The sequence below is a fragment of the Rattus norvegicus genome, chromosome 19, assembly GCF_036323735.1.
Source record: "Rattus norvegicus strain BN/NHsdMcwi chromosome 19, GRCr8, whole genome shotgun sequence".
Lineage (NCBI taxonomy): Eukaryota > Metazoa > Chordata > Mammalia > Rodentia > Muridae > Rattus > Rattus norvegicus.
In genome coordinates, this window is record NC_086037.1 from 15,640,302 (window position 1) to 15,664,714 (window position 24,413).

At 41.8% G+C, this 24,413-nt stretch overlaps 1 protein-coding gene across 3 annotated transcripts in view; it reads left to right on the forward strand.

The window, feature by feature from the left end:
• Positions 1 to 24,413, forward strand: part of LOC134483152 (uncharacterized) — a 757,250-nt gene that overhangs the window by 578,652 nt on the left and 154,185 nt on the right. The gene's annotated exons all lie outside the window — the stretch shown is intronic.

Here is a 24,413-nt window from a genome sequence, read left to right on the forward strand (position 1 = left end):
CTGTCAGCCATTGTCCAGTGCCTGTCTTGAGATGTCCACCTTTTCAGCTGAGAGTCTTCATCCAGGCTGCTCTGTAATTCTGTAGAAGATTAATAGGTTCCAGCCCTAGGATTTAATTCATTGGGACTGTACTTGCCGAACATGCTCAAAGCCCTGTGTTCCACCCTAGACCTCTGTGCTTTAGAGAAAGAAAATAAAGAACCACATTGCACTTGAAGTTTCTCCTCCAACAAAAGGAGAGCCTGCACAGGGCCTTTAAGTAACTCTAAGCCCCAGCTTCCCCACAGCTCACTCCATCAATTCCATTATTGGTGTGTTTTCATTACTGCTCACTTTCTTCTTTGTGTGCAAAGAATGTGCACCATGTCAGAAAAGTGTGTGTGTGTGTGTGTGTGTGTGTGTGTGTGTGTTTAGTCCCTAATGAAAACTGTCAAGTTACATGCAGACATATGCTAATACTGTCCCATGGCACCTTGCAGGGAACACTGAAATGGTGGGCTGCTTTAATACAGCCTAAAACGTGCTGTGCATTGTTTTCAGTAAGGTTTTGACGTCATCACAACTATAGAGAGCAGAAAAAGCTTCAGTAGTTATATGTTGCTCTTACCAAGATGAGGCCAAACCTGATCCCATAGAATGTCAGGTAGGATTTGATGGCAGGAAATTAATTCAGGGCTCAAATCAAGTTAGTCAGTTACAAACAAAGTGAAAAATACAAAGAGTGAAGGGAAGCAAGGTCTGTGGTTTGGGTCTTTTTGGTTTTTTTTTTTTTGTTTGTTTGTTGTTTGTTTCTTTTTTTGTATTTTTGTTGAGAAGATCTACCACATAGGCAACTCCTCCACAAACAAACTGCATACCATAGACAATACTTAAGTTGACTCAATTAGAAATGGAAAGAGGGATCTAACAATAGACAATGAACAAATTCAACAATCATTAGGTCTTATCTCAGAGGCCTTTACTCAAGAAAACTGAAAATCTATTTGATATTGGTATTTTCTAGACAGATAACAATTACCAACATAAACACAGATCTGGGAAGGTACATGGATAATTCTCAGAAGAAAATAGATACAGTCAGTATAGCTTGCCCCTCCAAAAATTAAAAAGCGAAATCTCAGGCCATATGGCTTTAATGCAGAATCCTATCAGACTTTTAATGAAGACCTAATAACAATAGTGCTTCAATTATTCCACTATATTGAAAGAGAAGGAACATTGTCAAATTCCTTCTCTGATGTCATAATCAACCTGGTGTCTAAACCACACAAGGAGCTACCTACAGAGAGTGTAAGCCAGCCAGGGGGCCAAGGTGGAGTGCTCATGGTGGGAGGGACTAGCAGAGGTGCTATGGCCTTGGTGTGCACAGGCTTAGGGCTGGGGCAGGGTGCATGGTGAGTGTCTGTGGCCACTTGAGCTGGGTCCCAGTGGGTGCCCAGGGAGGTCACAGGCCAGTTGTGCATCTTCTACCTGTCTGTGGGGCTTCTGGCCCAGCCAAGCACAGCCTTCATCCTGGACATCCACAAGGACAATGACATCAGGAAATGGGGGATCCCCTGAGACTCTCTGGCTTCTTTGGCCCTGCACTGCAGTTGCAGTCAGAGGAAAAGCAGCTGTGAGTTCCCCAACTCTTCCCAACCTCTCAGGTCTCCATGCTTTCCCACTCCAGAGAGGAGGAGGGCAGGGTGAGCTCTGCTGCTGCCTGTTCCATGCACCCAAAGCCTAACTTTTGTCTGGAGGTCACTGCTTGCCCCTGACCCTGCCCCTGACCATGAACTTGCCCCTCCCCCTACCCCTGACCCTGCCTCTGCCCTAGGCACCTAGGGGAAGTGAGGAGAGCCTAAGGGACAGACCCCAGGCCAGGACCCCCAGAGGCTTGTGTCTCCCTTTTCCTAGAAGTGTTATCCTCAATTCTCCACACCGGGTTTCCTTTGGAAGGAACTGGCAGGTGGAGGGCTTTGCTGAGGCTGGGATAGTGGTGGGACTTATGATTGAGGGAAGTCTTTCAGGAGATGGAGGCCTTTCTCAAACTCTCTGAAATCAGGTACCCTCCCTGGTTTGAGAGCCCTGGGAAAGTTGGGAAGCTACTTTTCCCTGTCTTGTGTGACTTTCCCTGCAGGGTGGGCTCTCCTGCAGGAGACACTTTCACAGGCTTCTTTAAAAGCACCTTTTCCTCAGATCCAGATCAGCTGTGAAAACAGGCTTCTCCTTGTCAGGGTGAGAGCTCACCCTCCCAGCTCAGAGCTACAACTCCATAGGATCCTCCAGTCACAATGCTGGGTGGGTCCCATGGAGGAGTTAGAGCAAAGTGCCCCTTCTGAGAGTTGACTTCTGAGAAGAACAGACCTGAGAGAACAGAGTGCATCCCAGGGGAGAAAAGAGGCCTGAATGATTTTAAATTGGAGAAAAACCCCATATCCACCATCTAACAACTTTAGGGTGTTTGCATGTGTGGACTTCAGAACCTTAAGGTCAGATTTTCTGATGACAGCTGCTAGGTGAAGCTGAAGTCTGCAGTGGGTGGGATTGTCCCAGGCAGGGAGGAGATCTGACTCTGCAGGCCTGGCCAGCTTCTTCATTCTCCTGAAACTAACTGTTGGTCAGCTGTAAATCTGAAGTGAGAGTTGGTTTCTGTCAACTCAAATGGATGACATTTCAAGTCTCACACATTATGTGAGAGAGACACATTTACCCACGGGTGATTTGAACTTACTTCTATAGAAGTGACTTGGAGCCAACAGAGGGAAAACATTCTTGCCTTTAGCATTCTGTCTGTATTAGAGACTACAGGGACTGGCTTCCTGGACAGACATGGCCAAGCAGACACACTGTGTAATGGGGGGAAACTGAGGTAAGAAATGTCCTGGGGACAGTGATTTCAGATTGTGCCTTTACCCAGGAATCTCTTTTGCCATTAAGGCAAGTAGCCTTGGGCCTCCTAACTTGTCACTACATCAGGGTGTCTCTGCTCTTACACCTGTGTCAGGATCTTCTTAGATGAAGGCCTCTCTTTAAAAAAAAAAAAATGTATATAATGGAATGTTTCTCAAACTCTGGGCCACGACCACTCACAAAGAATGTATATCAGATACCTTGCATATTATGACTTATAAGAGTAGCAATATTAGTTATGAAGTAGTACTGAAATAATTTTATGGTGGGAGTCATCACAGCATGAAGCGCTGTATTACAGGTGTGCAGCACTAGGAGTGTTGAGAACCACTGCCATAGAAGCTGACAGATGGGAGCAGACCAGAAAATATTCCTCCATTCACATAACAATTAAAACCCTAAATGCACAGATCAAAGAAAGAATATTAAAAGGGGTAAGGTATAAATATGCAGTAACAAATTAATTCAGACCTATCTGAATTACACCAGACTTCTCTTTTTTTTTTTTTTTATTAACTGAGTATTTCTTATATATATTTCGAGTGTTTCCGGGCAAACATCCCCATCCCCCATCCCCTTCTTTATGGGTGCTCCCCTCCCCATCCTCCCCCCCTTGCCGCCCTCCCCCCAACAGTCTAGTTCACTGGGGGTTCAGTCTTAGCAGGACCCAGGGCTTCCCCTTCCACTGGTGCTCTTACTAGGATATTCATTGCTACCTATGAGGTCAGAGTCCAGGGTCAGTCCATGTATAGTCTTTAGGTAGTGGCTTAGTCCCTGGAAGCTCTGGTTGCTTGGCATTGTTGTACATATGGGGTCTCGAGCCCCTTCAAGCTCTTCCAGTTCTTTCTCTGATTCCTTCAACGGGGGTCCTATTCTCAATTCAGTGGTTTGCTACTGGCATACGCCTCTGTGTTTGCTGTATTCTGGCTGTGTCTCTCGGGAGAGATATACATCCGGCTCCTGTCAGCATGCACTTCTTTGCTTCATCCATCTTGTCTAATTGGATGGCTGTATATGTATGGGCCACATGTGGGGCAGGCTCTGAATGGGTGTTCCTTCTGTGTCTGTTTTAATCTTTGCCTCTCTATTCCCTGCCAAGGGTATTCTTGTTCCCCTTTTAAAGAAGGAGTGAAGCATTCACATTTTGATCATCCGTCTTGAGTTTCATTTGTTCTAGGCATCTAGGGTAATTCAAGCATTTGGGCTAATAGCCACTTATCAATGAGTGCATACCATGTGTGTTTTTCTGTGATTGGGTTACCTCACTCAGGATGATATTTTCCAGTTCCAACCATTTGCCTATGAATTTCATAAACTCGTTGTTTTTGATAGCTGAGTAATATTCCATTGTGTAGATGTACCACATTTTCTGTATCCATTCCTCTGTTGAAGAGCATCTGGGTTCCCTCCAGCTTCTGGCTATTATAAAAAAGGCTGCTATGAACATAGTGGAGCACGTGTCTTTTTTATATGTTGGGGCATCTTTTGGGTATATGCCCAAGAGAGGTATAGCTGGATCCTCAGGTAGTTCAATGTCCAATTTTCTGAGGAACCTCCAGACTGATTTCCAGAATGGTTTTACCAGTCTGCAATCCCACCAACAATGGAGGAGTGTTCCTCTTTCTCCGAATCCTCGCCAGCATCTGCTGTCACCTGAGTTTTTGATCTTAGCCATTCTCACTGGTGTGAGGTGAAATCTCAGGGTTGTTTTGATTTTCATTTCCCTTATGACTAAAGATGTTGAACATTTCTTTAGGTGTTTCTCAGCCATTCGGCATTCCTCAACTGTGAATTGTTTGTTTAGCTCTGAACCCCATTTTTTAATAGGGTTATTTGTTTCCCTGCGGTCTAACTTCTTGAGTTCTTCGTATATTTTGGATAGAAGGCCTCTATCTGTGTGGGATTGGTAAAGATCTTTTCCCAATCTGTTGGTTGCCGTTTTGTCCTAACCACAGTGTCCTTTGCCTTACAGAAGCTTTGCAGTTTTATGAGATCCCATTTGTCGATTATTGATCTTAGAGCATAAGCCATTGGTGTTTTGTTCAGGAAATTTTTTCCAGTGCCCATGTGTTCCAGATGCTTCCCTAGTTTTTTTTTCTATTAGTTTGAGTGTATTTGGTTTGATGTGGAGGTCCTTGATCCACTTGGACTTAAGCTTTGTACAGGGTGATAAGCATGGATCTATCTGCATTCTTCTACATGTTGACCTCCAGTTGAACCACCACCATTTGCTAAAAAAGCTATCTTTTTTCCATTTGATGGTTTTGGCTCCTTTGTCAAAAAACAAGTGCCCATAGGTGTGTGGGTTCATTTCTGGGTCTTCAATTCTATTCCATTGGTCTATCTGTCTGTCTCTGTACCAACACCATGCAGTTTTTATCACTATTGCTCTGTAATACTGCTTTAGTTCAGGGATAGTGATTCCCCCTGAAGTCCTTTTATTGTTGAGGATAGTTTTAGCTATCCTGGGTTTTTTGTTATTCCAGATGAATTTGCAAATTGTTCTGTCTAACTCTTTGAAGAATTGGATTGGTATTTTTGATGGGGATTGCATTGAATCTGTAGATCGCTTTTGGTAAAATGGCCATTTTTACTATATTAATCTTGCCAATCCATGAGCATGGGAGATCTTTCCATCTTCTGAGGATTTCTTCAATTTCTTTCTTCAGAGTCTTGAAGTTCTTATTGTACAAATCTTTTACTTGCTTGGTTAAAGTCACACCGAGGTACTTTATATTATTTGGGTCTATTATGAAGGGTGTCGATTCCCTAATTTCTTTCTCGGCTTGTTTCTCTTTTGTGTAGAGGAAGGCAACTGATTTATTTGAGTTAATTTTATACCCAGCCACTTTGCTGAAGTTGTTTATCAGCTTTAGTAGTTCTCTGGTGGAACTTTTGGGATCACTTAAATATACTATCATGTCATCTGCAAATAGTGATATTTTGACCTCTTCTTTTCCGATCTGTATCCCTTTGATCTCCTTTTGTTTTCTGATTGCTCTGGCTAGAACTTCAAGAACTATATTGAATAAGTAGGGAGAGAGTGGGCAACCTTGTCTAGTCCCTGATTTTAGTGGGATTGCTTCAAGTTTCTCTCCATTTAGTTTAATGTTAGCAACTGGTTTGCTGTATATGGCTTTTACTATGTTTAGGTATGAGCCTTGAATTCCTATTCTTTCCAGGACTTTTATCATGAAGGGGAGTTGAATTTTGTGAAATGCTTTCTCAGCATCTAATGAAATGATCATGTGGTTTTGTTCTTTCAGTTTGTTTATATAATGGATCACGTTGATGGTTTTCCGTATATTAAACCATCCCTGCATGCCTGGGATGAAGCCTACTTGATCATGGTGGATGATTGTTTTGATGTGCTCTTGGATTCGGTTTGCCAGAATTTTATTGAGTATTTTTGCGTCGATATTCCTAAGGGAAATTGGTCTGAAGTTCTCTTTCTTTGTTGGGTCTTTGTGTGGTTTAGGTATAAGAGTAATTGTGGCTTCATAGAAGGAATTCAGTAGGGCTCCATCTGTTTCAATTTTGTGGAATACTTTGGATAATATTGGTACGAGGACTTCTATGAAGGTCTGATAGAATTCTGCACTAAACCCGTCTGGACCTGGACTCTTTTTGGTTGGGACACCTTTAATGTCTGCTTCTATTTCCTTAGGAGTTATGGGGTTGTTTAACTGGTTAATCTGTTCCTGATTTAACTTCGGTACCTGGTACCTGTCTAGGAAATTGTCCATTTCCTGCAGATTTTCAAGTTTTGTTGAATATAGGCTTTTATAGTAAGATCTGATGATTTTTTGAATTTCCTCTGAATCTGTAGTTATGTCTCCCTTTTCATTTCTGATTTTGTTAATTTGGACACACTCTCTGTGTCCTCTCGTTAGTCTGGCTAAGGGTTTATCTATCTTGTTGATTTTCTCCAAGAACCAACTTTTGGTTCTGTTGATTCTTTCCATGGTCCTTTTTGTTTCTACTTGGTTGATTTCAGCCCTGAGTTTGATTATTTCCTGCCTTCTACTCCTCCTGGGTGTATTTGCTTCTTTTTGTTCTAGAGATTTTAGGTGTGCTGTCAAGCTGCTGACATATGCTCTTTCCTGTTTCTTTCTGCAGGCACTCAGCGCTATGAGTTTTCCTCTTAGCACAGATTTCATTGTGTCCCATAGGTTTGGGTATGTTGTACCTTCATTTTCATTAAATTCTAAAAACTCTTTAATTTCTTTCTTTATTTCTTCCTTGACCAGGTTATCATTGAGTAGAGCATTTTTCAATTTCCATGTATATGTGGGCATTCTTCCCTTATTGTCATTGAAGACCAGTTTTAGGCCGTGGTGGTCCGATAGCACGCATGGGATTATTTCTATCTTTCTGTACCTGTTGAGGCCCGTTTTTTGACCAATTATATGGTCAATTTTGGAGAAAGTACCATGAGGAGCTGAGAAGAAGGTATAACCTTTTGCTTTAGGATAGAATGTTCTATAAATATCTGTTAAGTCCATTTGTCTCATGACTTCTCTTAGTCTGTCTAAGTCTCTGTTTAATTTCTGTTTCCATAATCTGTCCATTGATGAGAGTGGGGTGTTGAAGTCTCCTACTATTGTTGTGTGAGGTGCAATGTGTGTTTTGAGCTTTTGTAAGGTTTCTTTTACGTATGTAGGTGCCCTTGTATTTGGGGCATAGATATTTAGGATTGAGAGTTCATCTTGGTGGATTTTTCCTTTGATGAATATGAAGTGTCCTTCCTTATCTTTTTTGATGAATTTTAGTTGAAAATTGATTTTATTTGATATTAGAATGGCTACTCCAGCTTGTTTCTTCTGACTATTTGCTTGGAAAGTTGTTCTCCAGCCATTCACTCTGAGGTAGTGTCTGTCTTTGTCTCTGAGGTGTGTTTCCTGTAGGCAGCAGAATGAAGGGTCCTCGTTGCGTATCCAGTTTGTTAATCTATGTCTTTTTATTGGGGAGTTGAGGCCATTGATGTTGAGAGATATTCAGGAATAGTGATTATTGCTTCCTGTTATATTCATATTTGGATGTGCGGTTATGTTTGTGTGCTTTTCTTCTCTTTGTTTTGTTGCCAAGACGATTAGTTTCTTGCTTCTTCTAGGGTATAGCTTGCCTCCTTATGTTGGGCTTTACCATTTATTATCCTTTGTAGTGCTGGATTTGTAGAAAGATATTGTGTAAATTTGGTTTTGTCATGGAATATCTTGGTTTCTCCATCTATGTTAATTGAGAGTTTTGCAGGATACAGTAACCTGGGCTGGCATTTGTGTTCTCTTTGGGTCTGTATGACATCTGTCCAGGATCTTCTGGCTTTCATAGTTTCTGGCGAAAAGTCTGGTGTAATTCTGATAGGTCTGCCTTTATATGTTACTTGACCTTTTTCCCTTACTGCTTTTAATATTCTTTCTTTATTTTGTGCGTTTGGTGTTTTGACTATTACGTGACGGGAGGTGTTTCTTTTCTGGTCCAATCTATTTGGAGTTCTGTAGGCTTCTTGAATGCCTATGGGTATCTCGTTTTTTAGGTTAGGGAAGTTTTCTTCTATGATTTTGTTGAAGATATTTACTGGTCCTTTGAGCTGGGAGTCTTCACTCTCTTCTATACTTATTATCCTTAGGTTTGATCTTCTCATTGATTCCTGGATTTCCTGTATGTTTTGGACCAGTAGCTTTTTCCACTTTACATTATCTTTGACAGTTGAGTCGATGATTTCTATGGAATCTTCTGCTCCTGAGATTCTCTCTTCCATCTCTTGTATTCTGTTGGTGAAGCTCGTATCTACAGCTCCTTGTCTCTTTTTTTGGTTTTCTATATCCAGGGTTGTTTCCATGTGTTCTTTCTTGATTGCTTCTGTTTCCATTTTTAATTCCTTCAACTGTTTGATTGTGTTTTCCTGGAATTCTTTCAGGGATTTTTGTGACTCCTCCCTATGGGTTTCTACTTGTTTATTTATGATTTCCTGGAATTCTTTCAGAGATTTTTGCGATTCCTCTCTGTAGGCTTCTACTTATTCTCTAAGGGAGTTCTTCACGTCTTTCTTGAAGTCCTCCAGCATCATGATCAAATATGATTTTGAAACTAGATCTTGCTTTTCCGGTGTGTTTGGATATTCCGTGTTTGCTTTGGTGGGAGAATTGGGCTCCGATGATGCCATGTAGTCTTGGTTTCTGTTGCTTGGGTTCCTGCGCTTGCCTCTCGCCATCAGATTATCTCTAGTGTTACTTTGTTCTGCTATTTCTGACAGTGGCTAGACTGTCCTATAAGCCTGTGTGTCAGGAGTGCTCTAGACCTGTTTTCCTGTTTTCTTTCAGCCAGTTATGGGGACAGAGTGTTCTGCTTTCGGGCGTGTAGTTTTTCCTATCTACAGGTCTTCAGCTGTTCCTGTGGGCCTGTGTCTTGAGTTCACCAGGCAGGTCAGTTGCAGCAGAAAAGTTGGTCTTACCTGTGATCCCGAGGCTCAAGTTTGCTCATGGGGTGCTGCCTACGAGCTCTCTGCAGCAGCAGCAACCAGGAAGATCTGCGCCGTCTTTTCCAGGAGCCTCTGTGCACCAGGGTTCCAGATGGCGTTTGGTGTTTTCCTCTGGCGTCAGAGATGTGTGCAGAGTGCAGTCTCTTCTGGTTTCCCAGGCGTGTCTGCTTCTCTGTTGGTTTATCTCTCCCTCCCACAGGATTTGGGTGCAGAGAACTGTTTATCTGGTCTGTCCCTTCAGGGTCTCTACACCAGACTTCTCAACAGAGACTCCAAAAGCCAGGAAATCCTGGACAGATGTAATGCAGACCCAGGATCCTATACCCAGCATAATTCTCAATCATCATGATGGAGAAACCAAGATATTTCATGAGAAATCCAAATTTAAACAATATTTTTCTCTAAGACAGCATAATAGATGATAATAGGAGGAAAACTCAAAGATAATGAGCTAAACTATACCCCCAAAAAGTAAGAAATTATTCACTTCGCAATAATTTCAAAAAGAAAAAAAGACAAGCACACAAACATAATTTCACCCACAATCAGAAAAAGAAACGAAAGCAGCAATCATTGGTCTTTAATATTTAACTAGTCCGTCTGTCACCAATTCCCCAGCTCCTAGGGACCACTTTTGCCAGCCAAAGTGTATACAAGAATGGGTCTATGGTTCTAGGTCACTGTGTAGAAGAGGATTGATTGACTTACCTTGCTTTAATGTGCTGGTAGGCCCTTGGCTCTTGTGAAACCTGTTGCCTACCAAATTGGGATCCTAGAGGTGTGAGGTGGGAATGGATATGTGTGGTTGAGGGAGCACTGTCATATAGGCAAAGCCGAACAGAAATGGGAAGTAAGGCTTGATGAGGGGATACTTGAAAGGGGGCCACAGTTGAAATATAAGTAAATAAAATAGCAAATTAATAAAATAGCCAAAAATAAAATAAATAGTAAAAAGGTAAAAGAAAAATTAAACCAAAACAAAACAAAAGAATTCCCTGTAGTGTATTGGCCTAATTCTGCTTCTATTTTAATTCTAATTTGGAGAACTCAAGACTGGCTAACCCCAAAAAAACTGACCCTGCTCCCAGATAATTGTGATTATAAAGAAGCCAACAGTCAACAGCTGCACAGCAGAGAGATGGGGGAGCTGAGCTTTGAGGGCTTTGCTAGAGAGGATCATGAGGAGGGAAGAAGGAAGAAGAAGCAGCCAGAGAATAAAGGAAGAACATGTGTGATGGAGAGAAGAGAGGAAGAGGACAGCAGCCATGGTTAAGGGAGAGGAGTGCCTGGTCCTGAGGGCTGGCTGTCCAAGTGGAACAAAGAGCATCCAAGATGCTACACAGTCAGTAAGAGTTGAGCGTTATTGTTTAGAAAGTAGATTTGATACCATGGAGGGCAGGCAGCTGCCCAGCTACTGTGCTGACTAATCCACACTAAAAATAAATTTAACAAAATATGTATAACCAGTAAGACAGCTCTGTAGAGGATCCTAAAAGGAATACTTTAGTTTGAGGGAAGGATAAAATACCAGAGAACACAGGGGATAAATTTACAAAACTAGGACAGTTAATCAAAGAAGACTGTGAAAACCACAAAAATTTACATAATGACAAAATTTAATACATAGCTTTATAATAATAATTACATACCACTAAACAATATCTAGGATGATGGGGCATGAATTCTGCCATGGAATGAACTCAGAAACGTGGGGTTGGGAGAAAGATGCATGGTTAAATAATCCACCAGGTTCACATTGTGTCAGCTTGATTTAATTTAAGGACAAAGAAGTGGAGCATCTCTGATGGCTTTATTCTAACCCCTTGAAAGGATCCCTGGGGATTGGGCTCAGTACATCACACTTCTTGCTAGGTCAGCGACACTCAAGGAAGCTTGAGATTGTCATAGCACAGTATTAGGCTAGATATACTGAGTAGATGATACTAAGATATTCAGATGGTGATACCCGTTTGCGTGCATTTTTAATGTGGACCTAAGGAAAGAGAGATCAAGGTCCTCAGAATAGAAAGATCATTTCCAGTTCTTTTCTATCATTCCAGACTGAAAGACTAGTAGGGAGAGAATGGTAAATAATAAAGAATTCGTAGATGATGCTTTGAATGAAGTGTGGGTTTCTGTGCTGGTTTTAGACAGGGTCTCAAGTATCACATGTTGCCCTCTCCCTGGCTGGCCAGGTTCACTTTGAGCTCAGATAAACCTGCTTCCACTTTCCAATAGATAGACTTACAAGAGTGACCTCCAAGGACTGTGAGGACAGCATTAGCCTTTGACAGTTGAGGTGTGTAACCCACAACTATAGTTTTAGCCACGTTTTCCCATGTCTACCAGCTATTTCAGATTGTTGCTGTTCTATGCCTGACAATCAGGGACACAGATAAATAAACTGATAGAGAGCAAGGACATGGTGATGACATCCTTGCCTCTTCTGTATGTTCTGGATGAGGTTTGTTAAAATTCCAATATTGCAAAAAGCTTTATATAGGGCCCATCCCATTAAGGGTCACTATGCACTGTTCTATCTAAAATGTCTAATCAGAACTGAACACCAGACAATACTTCCTGCGAACTTCATATGAGAAGCTTAAGTTTTTTTTGTGTTTTTTCCCTTTCTTTTTTCTCTCTTTATCTCTTTCTTTCTTTCATTCTTTCTTCCTTCACTTTATAAGTTTAGAGGGATGTATTTTGGGCCATTGATATGCCCCTAATATCTTAGTTATGGATGTGTTCGATCAGTATTAGTGTATGCATTCAATAAAATATCCATTTTTGACTAAGGTAGATGCTTCTGTGTTTTGTGGAGTGACCCATTGTCAATGTCTAGTGAGGTGGGGCCCTGGGTACGGTCGCATACCCCCAGGACACAGGGGGTGCAGAGCAAAGGCAGAAGCAACTGCACACAGTTGCAAGCTTTATTAATCCTTATAAAGCTAGGAATATGAATAACTACAATTTTCATTTTGTCAAGATTCCATAAGATCATTATTCCCAGGATACCAGAAACAACTGAGGGAAGACTAAACAAAGAAATACGAAAAAACAAAGGCTTCTTCTCAAAATATTCATATAACAAATCACCTCTCTTATTATACTCAAAATATACTCACCATTACTGAGAGAGCGTTAGAACCACTTCCACAGAAACAGGACACAGCAGAAGATAGCTTAAGGCCAAGTGAGAAAAACATTTTGTTCTCCAGGGTGGAATTCCAGCCCCTACGTGAATCTGTCACCAGGCCTTTCTTGACCCTGCCTGGGAGCTGCATCTCTATGTCTTAACAATTCCTTCTTTTTTCTTTTTTTTTTTAAAGTAATACTTTCCATGACATAGCTACATGTCCTTGGAGGGGTTTAATCATGTAAAAATAAAGCAACATAATACATAATGTACATAAGATTATGGCAAAACTAGCTCCTCCCAAGCTATGGAAAATCCTTTGAAGCCAAGCCTTGGGATCTAATCCTGTCAATTGATCACCCAAGAATTTCGCTATTTCCATAGGGGTAGTATCTTCTAGCTATTTACCAAAAGATATTCGAACATCATATTTCAAGGCATTAATTACTTTTGTAGCACTTTCATTACCTTCTAAATAGGCTTGAATTAACTTCCAATCATGTTCTGTATCATTATCCATATATTCATTAACACAAAAGTAGTAGGATTTCAATCATATCTTAAATCTTCATATTTTTCAATAGGTAACATCTTTCGACCCAACCATTCTACTGTTTGTTTTGAAACATCTACTTGATGTTGAAGTCTAGTATCAATTTTAGTTTGCTCTATCCATAACTCATGCGAATCTTTATGCCAGTCTTCAACAAAATGCTTTGTCTCCATAGATGTTTTTAATGCTATGCTGGAAATGGCTGCCGAAGTAGCAACAGAAATAAGGCTTAAAATAGTAGCTACAATGACTCCAATAATTCCTTTACTTCTCTTCAGCAGATATTAAAAAAAAAAATAATCACATGATTAAGAGGATCTTGAGACCAATGACGTCCCAAATTAATAGGCATCCATACATATATTTTTGCTGCATATATTAATAGAATCTTGATTCATAGTAAACTGAACAGATAAATTAATACATGAATACAAATGACAGTTAATATAAGGAAATCCATTATTAAAATTAAATCTACCTATTAAAAACAAATATGGCATAGGAATACAAGTAGTAAGCTTTTCTTTCTTAAATATCATAAAATTATACTGAGAGGCAGATTGAGCAGGCCCAGAAAAGCTTCCATTAGCAATCACAACATCTTTTAATGCAGTGACAGTCTTCCACAAATGAGCTTGAAACGCAGTAGGATCTTCCACAGAGGCCAGTCGGTTATCAGCAAGGCCTCCATCTCCACATTCCATCAGCAAGCATCCATTAAGAAGTTCATTCTTCTCTCCGTTCATCCTGGTAACATTTGACAAATCACAAGTGGTAACATTCCATTTTGAACATGTATTAATAAATTGTCCATAAACACCCCAATTTATCTATTTATCTTGAATAATTTACAAAACATGCCAGGGCATTTTTCCAAATGCATGTGTGATATTTTAAGCCTATATAAGTAAATTGATCACAAATAGGATATACTGGCTCGCTAACAAACGTAATGCTATTCCAATTTTGGTTATAGACCAAGCTGACAATCCTGGAGCCTGTAACATTTATTCCTGGGAATAGTAAATTTTGATAACCCATTTGTGGGCATGATCTCTGTCCTAAACACAAAGGCATCATTAATCCAGCATAAGGAAAATTATACAAAGCTCCATCACGTCTATTCAAAAAGTTAAATTACTCCAAAGAGATGATAAAATGCTTGGGGTGGTGTATAAAACCTCATCTGTTTCCCCCCAAGTAGCAGGTTGAAATAAAGTTGGACAAGGAATATAAGCCTGATAACTCGCATTGGCCACAACAGAAGAAACCGTGAGTAAAGCACACACTGCTAAAAATACGTGCTCAGCAGTAAAGGGCTTTCCTGAAGGAGACAACATTTTTTCCTTTCAGTGCTTAATCGCTTCACCTGACCCCATATAGGTAATGGGCTTGTCACTGCACGGATCCTCATCCATTGTTGTTTGTGGACACTAAGAGAAGCCAGGGCCTCAGTAATGGAGGACACCTCCTCATCTCCTGAGAACATCCATCAGGAGAAAATGTAGCTGGTTTAACTGGATTCCTTTGAGGGTAGGGAGCGGTTCTTATCATTCTGGGCTTGGATCCATCTCCTGGGTAACCAGAATTGTCTCCCATCCTGTAATGAGACAAAACCCTCTCCCCTATATACAATGATGTCCCTTCCTGCCATTCAGCATCTCTGTCAATTTTTATCCATACTGTCTGTTCCATGCCTTTTGGGGAAAGTTAACAAAGTGTCTATCTGCTCTGGATATAACTTCACCTTGTGGTAAATAAAGAAAATTAATAACATATAATGCTTGTGCCAATATAGCTCTGTGACTGGTCTGCAAACTCCATTCAGGCTGTGTAAGGTCATCTCTTTTCTTCCTTTTCAATTTTATAATTTGTCATTTCAGGGTATGGTGAACTCTTTCAACAAAATTTTACCTTGGGGATTGTATTCTATACCAGTAATATGTACAATATGATATCGTTGACAAAGTTGTTTAAGTTGATAAGAAATATATATATTTTGGTCCATTATCAGTTTTAATTTTAGAGGGCAGTCCCATAACAGCAAAAGTTTCCAATAGATGCTGTATAACATGAGCAGTGCGTACTCCTGGCAATGGTGTAGCCCACACAAATTTTGAAACATTATCTATGCTTACATCTATATATGAAAGGCGACCAAACTCAGAAATATGGGTTCCATCCATCTGCCACGATGTATTAGGTTGCATTCTTCTGGGATTAATTTCAGATGGAATACATTTTATAAGTGAAGGCTCACAAATACCACAATTAGCAATAATTTGTTTGGCTTCAGAATAGGGAATCTTACATTTAATATGGAAATATCCAACATTGGCCTGATTATGACTGTTTTCTTCTGGGGTAGCAAATTCCACTAATTGATCTACCATAGGATTGCCAAGTGTTAAAGATCCTGGCATTTTTGAATGTGATCTAATATGTGCAATGAATATTCTAGAGTTTCATAATAACAATAGTCCTTTAATATGTGAGAATAACAGTTAATATAAGCTTAGATGTAGAAACAACAGCAGTCGCAATATTCTGTACTACTCCTACAACATAAGCTGACTCGGCTATAATATTTTTACATCATGAGTAAAATCCGGCAATACATTAATTACTGCTAATACTTCATTTTGCTGTACTGACCCAAAAGAAGATTCTTGTCCCCAAAATTTATCTTTGGTCCAATAAGCCATCTGTCTTAGATCTTTGGTCTTGGAGCCATCTGTAAACACAGTAATGGCAGATGGTAATGGATTAACGGAAATTAGTGTATTTATCAAATTTCTTTTTGTTTTCTAAAGCAATCCCACAATTTACTATGGGGAAAATAAAATCCAGTATTTCCAGTGTAAGAAATCATAGATAATTGAAAAACCTCAGATGTCTGCATTAAATATTCCACTTTATCTTTGCTTAATTGGAAAATAATAGCAGCACAATCATATCCTCACAGTGTAACAGGTCTTTGTATGCCTTGCTGAATAATTAAAGAAATTTGTCCCTCATATGTTGTTAATGTTTGGTTAAAGTTATATTTAATATATATCCATTCTAAAGGCAACTCATCCTGAGTGAAAGTGCCTGTAGGATACTCAAGATTATTTAAACATATAATTTAATAACTCTATCTGGATCAATACGTGCCAACTATCCATCTTTCCATTTTCAGAAAAGATATCCTACCATGCCTTCATATAAGCATTAATATCCCCAGCCTCCTTTATAGGTAATAATGCTCTCCTGTACTCTTCATTAGCATTTTCAAAAGCAAGCATTTGCAGCAGTTGTCCTCCAGCTTCCTCTCCTACCACTGTTCTTTCCAATGTTACTTTTAATATACATAAAAACTTAATATATGGTTCATAGAAAGCTACTACCTTTTTCAACCAACCACTATCATCCTTTATAATAAGTCGGTTGGGCCACACCTTGAATCGATGCTGGCCTAATTATAGGAAAAGAAAAAGCAGGTGAATTCATCATCATCGTCGTCTGAATCTAATGGTTAATATGTCATCCTCCAGAAATGACTCAGAAAAAACTGCTTCAGGCAGTGGTGCAGAGCTCAAAACTTTTACTTTCACTTTTGTCTTACTGAAGCTGTAGCTTCTTGTTCTGTATTCCTTATTGCCCTGTCTGCATTCATGGCCTTGAACACAGTAAAAATCACAGCTCAAAGAGACCAGAAATTGGAATCTTTTTGCCCTGCCTGACAGCCTTTTCCACCTTAGCTTTCACTTTGACCCAGATATCAGAATCCCTGGAACCCTCGTCAGGGAACCAAGGAGTGTACTCTCTTGCTGTCTCTAAACACTTTCCTAAACCAGACTGAGAGACATGAATTCCCTGCACCTTTAAAAGATGCTTAAGCATAGCAAGATGAAGAGAAGATTTATCTTGTCCCATTTCCTTGTAATAAAATGTACTTACCTTATCTGACTGTCCTGACTTACCTTCAGGGACCCCGTTCCGGTGCCAAAGGTCAACGTCTAGTGTGTTGGGAGCCCTGGGTCCAATCACATTTCTTTCTGTGTTTCCCGATGCTCAGTGGCCATGCGACTCCAGCATGCTTTGAAATGAACCAGTCCGCCACCACCACCCCCCCCCACCACCACCACCGCTACCACCACCAATTTGGTTTTGTAAATAAAGTTTTATTGACATTGCCATACTCAGCATTTACATCCTGTTCAGTGCTGCTTCTGGCTGCAGCTGCAGGGCTTAGGAGCCACAGAGCTGAGAGCATTGACCATTTGCCTTGTTTGTGAAAGAGGTGACTGACCCCTGTGCTCGAGGTGGCCTTCCCGTGCCACTTAACGCATAGCATGGGTCTGTGTGCCATCCTCTCCCTTTCCTGTGGTGTGCACTTCTTGGTACATTTCTGTTAGCTCTTGACATTTCCAGAGCATTGCGGCTTGCAAATTGTATTTGAATGGCACCAGGAATAGACCTGATAGCAGGGTGTGGGACGCTCCCTATAGGGACCCTGCCCAAGGGAATAAGCTTACTTTTCCAGTCAACTCCCTAGACAGTGAGCCTTTGTGGAACAAAGTACTTCTTGACATGACTTGCAGTCATGACTCTCTGCAGTGCACCCAATCCCTGTTTGGCTCAGATGTCCCCCAGAGAGGTTGTGTAAGCCAGTGTCCCCAGTAGAGGCAGCATTCTGTGTGGTAGCATTGCCATGGCATCCAGGAAAGTCAAAACCAGAGGGACATGACTTGGAAGCAGATGTCCATGGGGAGAAGGATGGACAGGGGGTGTGCTGAGAAGCACTTCCTTGGCTTTTTCACAGCCATGTAGGCTGCATGCCATGCTGTGTACCCATGCTGTGCTGAAGCCCCAGGCTTTGATTCTCCCACAGCTGCTTTGTCCTGGGGCCAGGGTAGGATTAAGCAGACTTCAGCAGGAGAAAGGTGAAAACCATGGTTGAGGGGTGGGAATGGCACAGTCATAACACTCCTGCACATGAGGCCCCTGACTTAGAGCCATATAGCAGCTGTGACAAGCCAGCTCTGGTGACACTCATCTGCAATGCCAGGCCATGGGGGGTAGAGGCAGTAGGATCAGTTGTTTAATTATCCTTGGCTACATGGCAAGTTCGAGGCCAGCCTGGGCAACTTTGTCTATGAAAATAAGATAAAACTAGGTCTTGACTCTGAGCATCACAGCCTGTACCTGGCACGGTTGCCCCACCCCAGGTAAGAAACCCCTCTGTCCAGAGGCCATAACTGCAGGAGACCCCTGGCCAAGTGTCTATACAGCGCCCTGTTTGACTGGTCTGTGCTGAGGACCAACCACGCTCTCCTCAACAGGAAGGACATGGGAGAGGCTGTTTCTGTGAGGTCCCGGGCCCTGAGACGGCCAAGAATAAACCCTGTCCTTGGGAAAGCCATGGAGACTAGGAACCCAGGGGATCTCTGCAAACACCAGGGCTGGCAGAGGACTCTGATCCTCTACAGCAGCTGCTCTCAATCTGTGGGTTCTACATCAGCACTCCTGCACACCAGACATTTACATTACAGTTCCTCACAGCAACAAAGTTACACTCATGAAGTAGCTCTCCAATAAGTTTATGTTGGGATGACAACGACATGAGGAACTGAAATAAAGAGACACAGGATTAGGAAGGGTAAGAACCGCTATTCTATAGGAACCCAGGCATCTGCACTCGGTGTCTGCAAGTGTGATAGGCTAGGCTTCACCCTCAGCGATGCCAGCATGTGGGCACCAAGCCTAGGTTCCACCCCAATGCTTCCTGGATATGTGCAGGCCTGGTTCCATCAAGAAGTAACAAAGGGACCCTTGGCAAAAAACACTGGGTACCAAACAGGTCAGGAAAACACACCCCCTCTGCTGCAACTCCTCTCAGGAGGGCTAGTCTTTCCAGGAGGCCCCGGCTATAATCAAACCTTGTCTCCCAGTGCTTGCCCATTGGTGTCTTGGCCATATTCAGATTTGAGGACTTTGAACAGAATAGCTTCCAGCAGATTTGCATCAATGAATCCAACAAGTAGTTGCAGTCCTACTTCACCCAGCGCATCTTCAAGCTGAGGCAGGTGAGAGTGGACACCTATTCCCCAGCCCAGCCCGGCCATCACCCTGAATGTCAGCGATGTCCCTCAGTATCAGCAGGATGGGGCCTGGGCACCATAGGTTCCTCAGGACCTAAAGCTATGTCCTTGAACTCAGTGCCATGCTCAGCCCTTCCAGCCTCTTTCAACCCTTCTGGATGCTCAACTGCTCCTGCAGCAAGGCATCAGTGTGCACATTCTGTCACGTCATTTGTGTGTGTCTACAGGTGGTCAGAGCCTGTCCCCTCTGTTCCTTTCTTTTGCTGTATTTGCCTTTCTGAGGAGGCAGGACTCACAGGTATGGGAGGCAGCCACATGCATATTCTGCAGCCATGTCTGACTCCTCTGAGGCTCAGTCCCACTTACACACCTACCCTCCAACCTCCCAACCCCGGGTCACCCCTGGAGCTCTGTAAACCTTCCTGCTTTCTGTCTTTATATAACTGGTGAATCTGCAGCCCTCAGTGGTGTCATACAGTGTTAGTTTGTCTTTGCACTGCCTGGAGGTCTGACTTAGGAGAATGGCTACCATTCTCATTCCTGTTCAAGGGTCAGAATCTGAATCCTATGTAAGGCTGAATAATATTCCAGCACATGGCTGGGCCATGTTGAATTTACACAGTCACCTATGGATCTTATATTTTGGCTTGTAAACACACACATATAAGACTCAAGTGACACCCAAGTGGAGAATTGCTGGAGTCCTCCATGGCTTTCTGAACCGTCTGAGAGACCATCCTGTTTAGAGTGTATAGGGCACCCTCTCCTCATTGCTCACACAGCATGAGGAGATTAGTGAGAGTTAACCTGGCTTCTCTGTCTCTAACTTTCTGCCACACTAGCCCTAGCATCTTTCTGTATTGCAGTGAATGTTTAGAACCCAGGAGGATTCCAGCTTCCTTGTTCAAATATAGCAAGTTCCTCCTTGCCTGCTTTGAGACTGAGTCTCATGCAGCCCAGGCTGGCTTTGATCTCACCATTAGTTAAGATGGCCATGAACTCCTGGTTCTCATGCCTCAGACGTCTCTGAGTGCTGGGTGACAGGTATGCACCACTCTTAAGTCCTGCCACTGGGACAAGAGTGAGCAGAGCCAGCTCTGAAGCACACACTTTGCTGGTGTCAGTGATGACTGACTTATGATCCTGTCTTCCTTGCACATGGCCCTTCTCCTTCGTGCATGCCATCCTTCCTCCCTGTGACTCATGGGGGACACCAAGCCTGAGGATGTCAGGAAGAAGTTTACTTACTTCACTGGGTTGGAGGCTGTTAGGTTCCTGCGTCAGTAGGTGCGATTCAAGCTAGAAGGTTTGTGGCATGAGAAACTGGAACAGAACTGGCATAGCAGGAACAATCGTCGCCTGGCTCTGAGAAGACCAGGTGGGCAGAAACTCATCGTTGGGCAGGTAGTGAGCTCAAGACCAGCCTGGGCATTGCTCAGCGCATGTGAACAGGTGTGCTTACATGGACATGTGTTTCCCCCACATGGTCACCACTTATCCAGGCACGGTGAATACTCCAAGGAGCTTTTTATGTTTTAACATTGTGTGTGTTTGTGTGTCCATACATACATATACACACATACATTCGTACATATACATGAATACATGTACATGAAAACACATGCATATACATGACTATACACATTCATGTTCACACACACATATATACACACCTAACATGCATACACACATACACACACACACATACACACACATACACACATACATGCATACACACATACACATATACATACACACATATACACACATAGAATACATATACACACATACAAATACACCTATACACACATATAGACAGACATATACACACATATACATATACACGTATACACATACATGCATACACACATTCATATCCACACGTACATACAGACATATACTTATATACTCACATACATGTAAGACATGAGTGGAAGCCAGAGGACAGCTTGGCCCTTGGTTCTCTCCCTTTTACCACGTGGGTCCTGGGGATTGAGTCAAGCTCATCAGACTTGACAGCAAGCCCCTTTAACTGTAGAGCCCTCTTGTTGGCTGCCAGTCACCTCTTTCCACAAATTCTATCCATGGTGGAATGTTTACAGTTGTTATTCTCATGATTCCTTCAGCAATAGCGCAGACATCATTTACACTGCATTAGGAGTTATAATTCATGTAGATGTCAGGAGAGCTGGAGGCGTGGATCAAGAAGAGAGCCCACTTTCAATGTCATTATGTGGTATTGCCTTAGGCCCTTTTATACACTCCCCTGGCTTTGTCTGAGTATATGTTTGAGGGCTCTCTATGACTGTGCAAAGAAGTAAGAGCTAGGGCTGGGCCACAAAATAGGAAAGTACTTGTTCATCCAAAAACAAAAACAAAAAACAAACAAACAAAAATAGCTCTAGGGTTAAATATTGGTGCTAGTACTGAGCTACACAGCCAGAAGGTATTTTTCTAAGTAAATAACACAATATTGGGGATGACAATATGATCAAATATCCTACAACATAAGTTTGCAATGTTACCTACATTTTATAAATCAAGTCTGACCACCGTTTTGGTTGTTTCCAATCATGTCTGAGTGCATCATCACGGGAATCCCAAGGAAAATCAGAAATGGGTTCTTGAAGCTGTTGCACAGGGCCAGTATAGACCTAAATACCACAGAGGAAACCTTGATTCTTATCACAAGGGACCATTCACCATCCCTCTTGTCACATAACTTATGACAAGACGTCACCTTTCCTAAACTTAGCCTTTTTCCCAAGTGCTGCAGAAGGGAAGATCTGGTGTCAAGGGGTCTGGATTCAAACCACAGGACACTGAATTCATTTAAATAGGTGAAGTTTATTAATGTACACACCAATACAGTTCAACCAGAGCAACAGCTCACAACTGTGTACTGGACATTGCTAGGCCCTGCTCATTGCAAAATCCACATGGGCTCATGCACAAGTGCTGGAAATGCTTCGGTCTATGGGCCCTGACTCAGGCCATTTTACACATAATTGTTCCAATTTTCCTTGAATCTATTGGGTCCTATGTGAAGAATACACTTGGAGAACTTGTTAAGATTAACAAACCTCATAACATACAGAACATAACAGGGTATGTGACCAGCACCACACAGTTCAACGTCAGAGTTTTTTGTTCTTTGTTAGTGTTTTTCTTGGCATCCATGATGTGGAGGCGTATTACAGAACAATAGGAAAGAGCTGGCTGCTGTGTAACAAATTCGCTGCTATTAAGGTAGGTATGGGGGCAAGACCTCAGCAGTAGCCCTTAAGATGGGAAGGAGATGATGTGTTTGATACTGAAAGGAGCTGCCTCAGCTGCGTTTCTCTGCCTGCTCAGTGCCCATTCAACATCACTCTGTCCCTGAAGAGGAACTCAAGGTCTGCCCCCTGCAGCCTGTGAGCCAGGAAGAGGCACAGAAAGGCAAGGCCACAGCACTGTTTTCCAATCCCTCAGTAATGCTGGATTTCCAATAATGTACTTGTATACACAAATACACTGTGGTAAGTTGCAATAGATACTAATCATTTCTCACATAGGGCAGCAGTTGATTGACTACAACTAATTCTATTAAAAAAAAAAAAAAAGAAACCTGGCTCTTGTAGAAATATACAAAGAAATATCTAGGATGGTGGGGGATGAATTCTGCCATGGACTGAACTCGTGGAAGTGGGGTTGGGAGAAAGATGCATGGTTAAATAGCCCACCAGGTTCACATTGTGTCAACTTGATTTAATCTAAGGACAAAGAAGTGGAGTATCTCTGATGGCTTTCTTCTAGTCCCTTTAAAGCATCACTGGGGTTTGAACTCAGAACTTCACACTTCTTGATGGGGCAACTACATTCAAGGAAGCTTGAGATTTCCATAGGCACAGTATTATGCTATATATACAGAGTAGATAATACTAAGATGTTCAGATGGTGATGTCCATTTGTATGCACTCTTAATGTGCACCTAAAAAAAGAGAGATCAAGGTTCTTAAAATAGAAAGATCAGTTCCAGTTGTTTTCTACCATTCCAAACAGAACGACTGGTAGGGAGAGAATGGTAAATAATCGAGAATTCGTAGATGATGCTTTGAATGAAGTGTGGATTTCTGTGCTGGTTTAAAACAGGGTCTCAAGTATCACATGTTGCCCTCTACCTGGCTGGCCAGGATCACTTTGAGCTCAGATAAACCTGCTTCCACTTTCCAATAGATAGACTTACAAGAGTGACCTCCAAGGACTGTGAGGACAGCATTAGCCTTTGACAGTTGAGGTGTGTAACCCACAACTATAGTTTTAGCCACGTTTTCCCATGTCTACCAGCTATTTCAGATTGTTGCTGTTCTATGCCTGACAATCAGGGACACAGATAAATAAACTGATAGAGAGCAAGGACATGGTGATGACATCCTTGCCTCTTCTGTATGTTCTGGATGAGGTTTGTTAAAATTCCAATATTGCAAAAAGCTTTATATAGGGCCCATCACATTAAGGGTCACTATGCACTGTTCTGTCTAAAATGGCCTAAGCAGAACTGACTCCCATATAACACTTCCTGCAATCCTCATATGAGAAGCTTGAGCTTTTAGTTTTGACTTTTTCTTTTCTCCTTCTTTCTTATTTTTTGCTATATAAGTTGAGACAAAGATAGTTAAGGCCATGAATTTGCCCCCAAAATTTGAACTACGGATGTGATCAATCAGTGTTAGTGGGTGCATTCTATAAAGTATTCATTTTTTACTATGATAGATGCTTTTGTGTTTGGTGGGGTGGCCATTTCCCAGTGTACAGGTGCTGGGACCTTGCTCTATCCACTTAATGATGTTTATAGCCTCATTTTAGACGTTTCTGTGCCACCCTCTATATCTCTTGTGTATTTTATTTTTCCGATAAAAGCTCATGGTATATCTTACTCAGGCATGTGAGCAGTGCTCCTTTGGCGACATTGGTGCAAAGAGCAGAACCCCACAAGCAGCATGAGGTTCCCTTCACTGGAGTCTCTAATATTGCATTTTCCTCTGCCAACTGGTCTCCACACTATTCCTAGCACCATAAAGACTTCAACTCTTTCTCCTAAGGAATTTTCTGGCAATTGTCGATTGCTAAGCACATGATTTCATGAGTGTTCCCCTAATACACACGCATGTGGTAACCTACCATGCAGACTATTTCTTGATGTGATATAAAGCACCTGTACATAATGAGACAGGAGAACTTTTGACTGCATATTCAAGCTGGTGTGAAATCTCAGGAAGTTTTAAT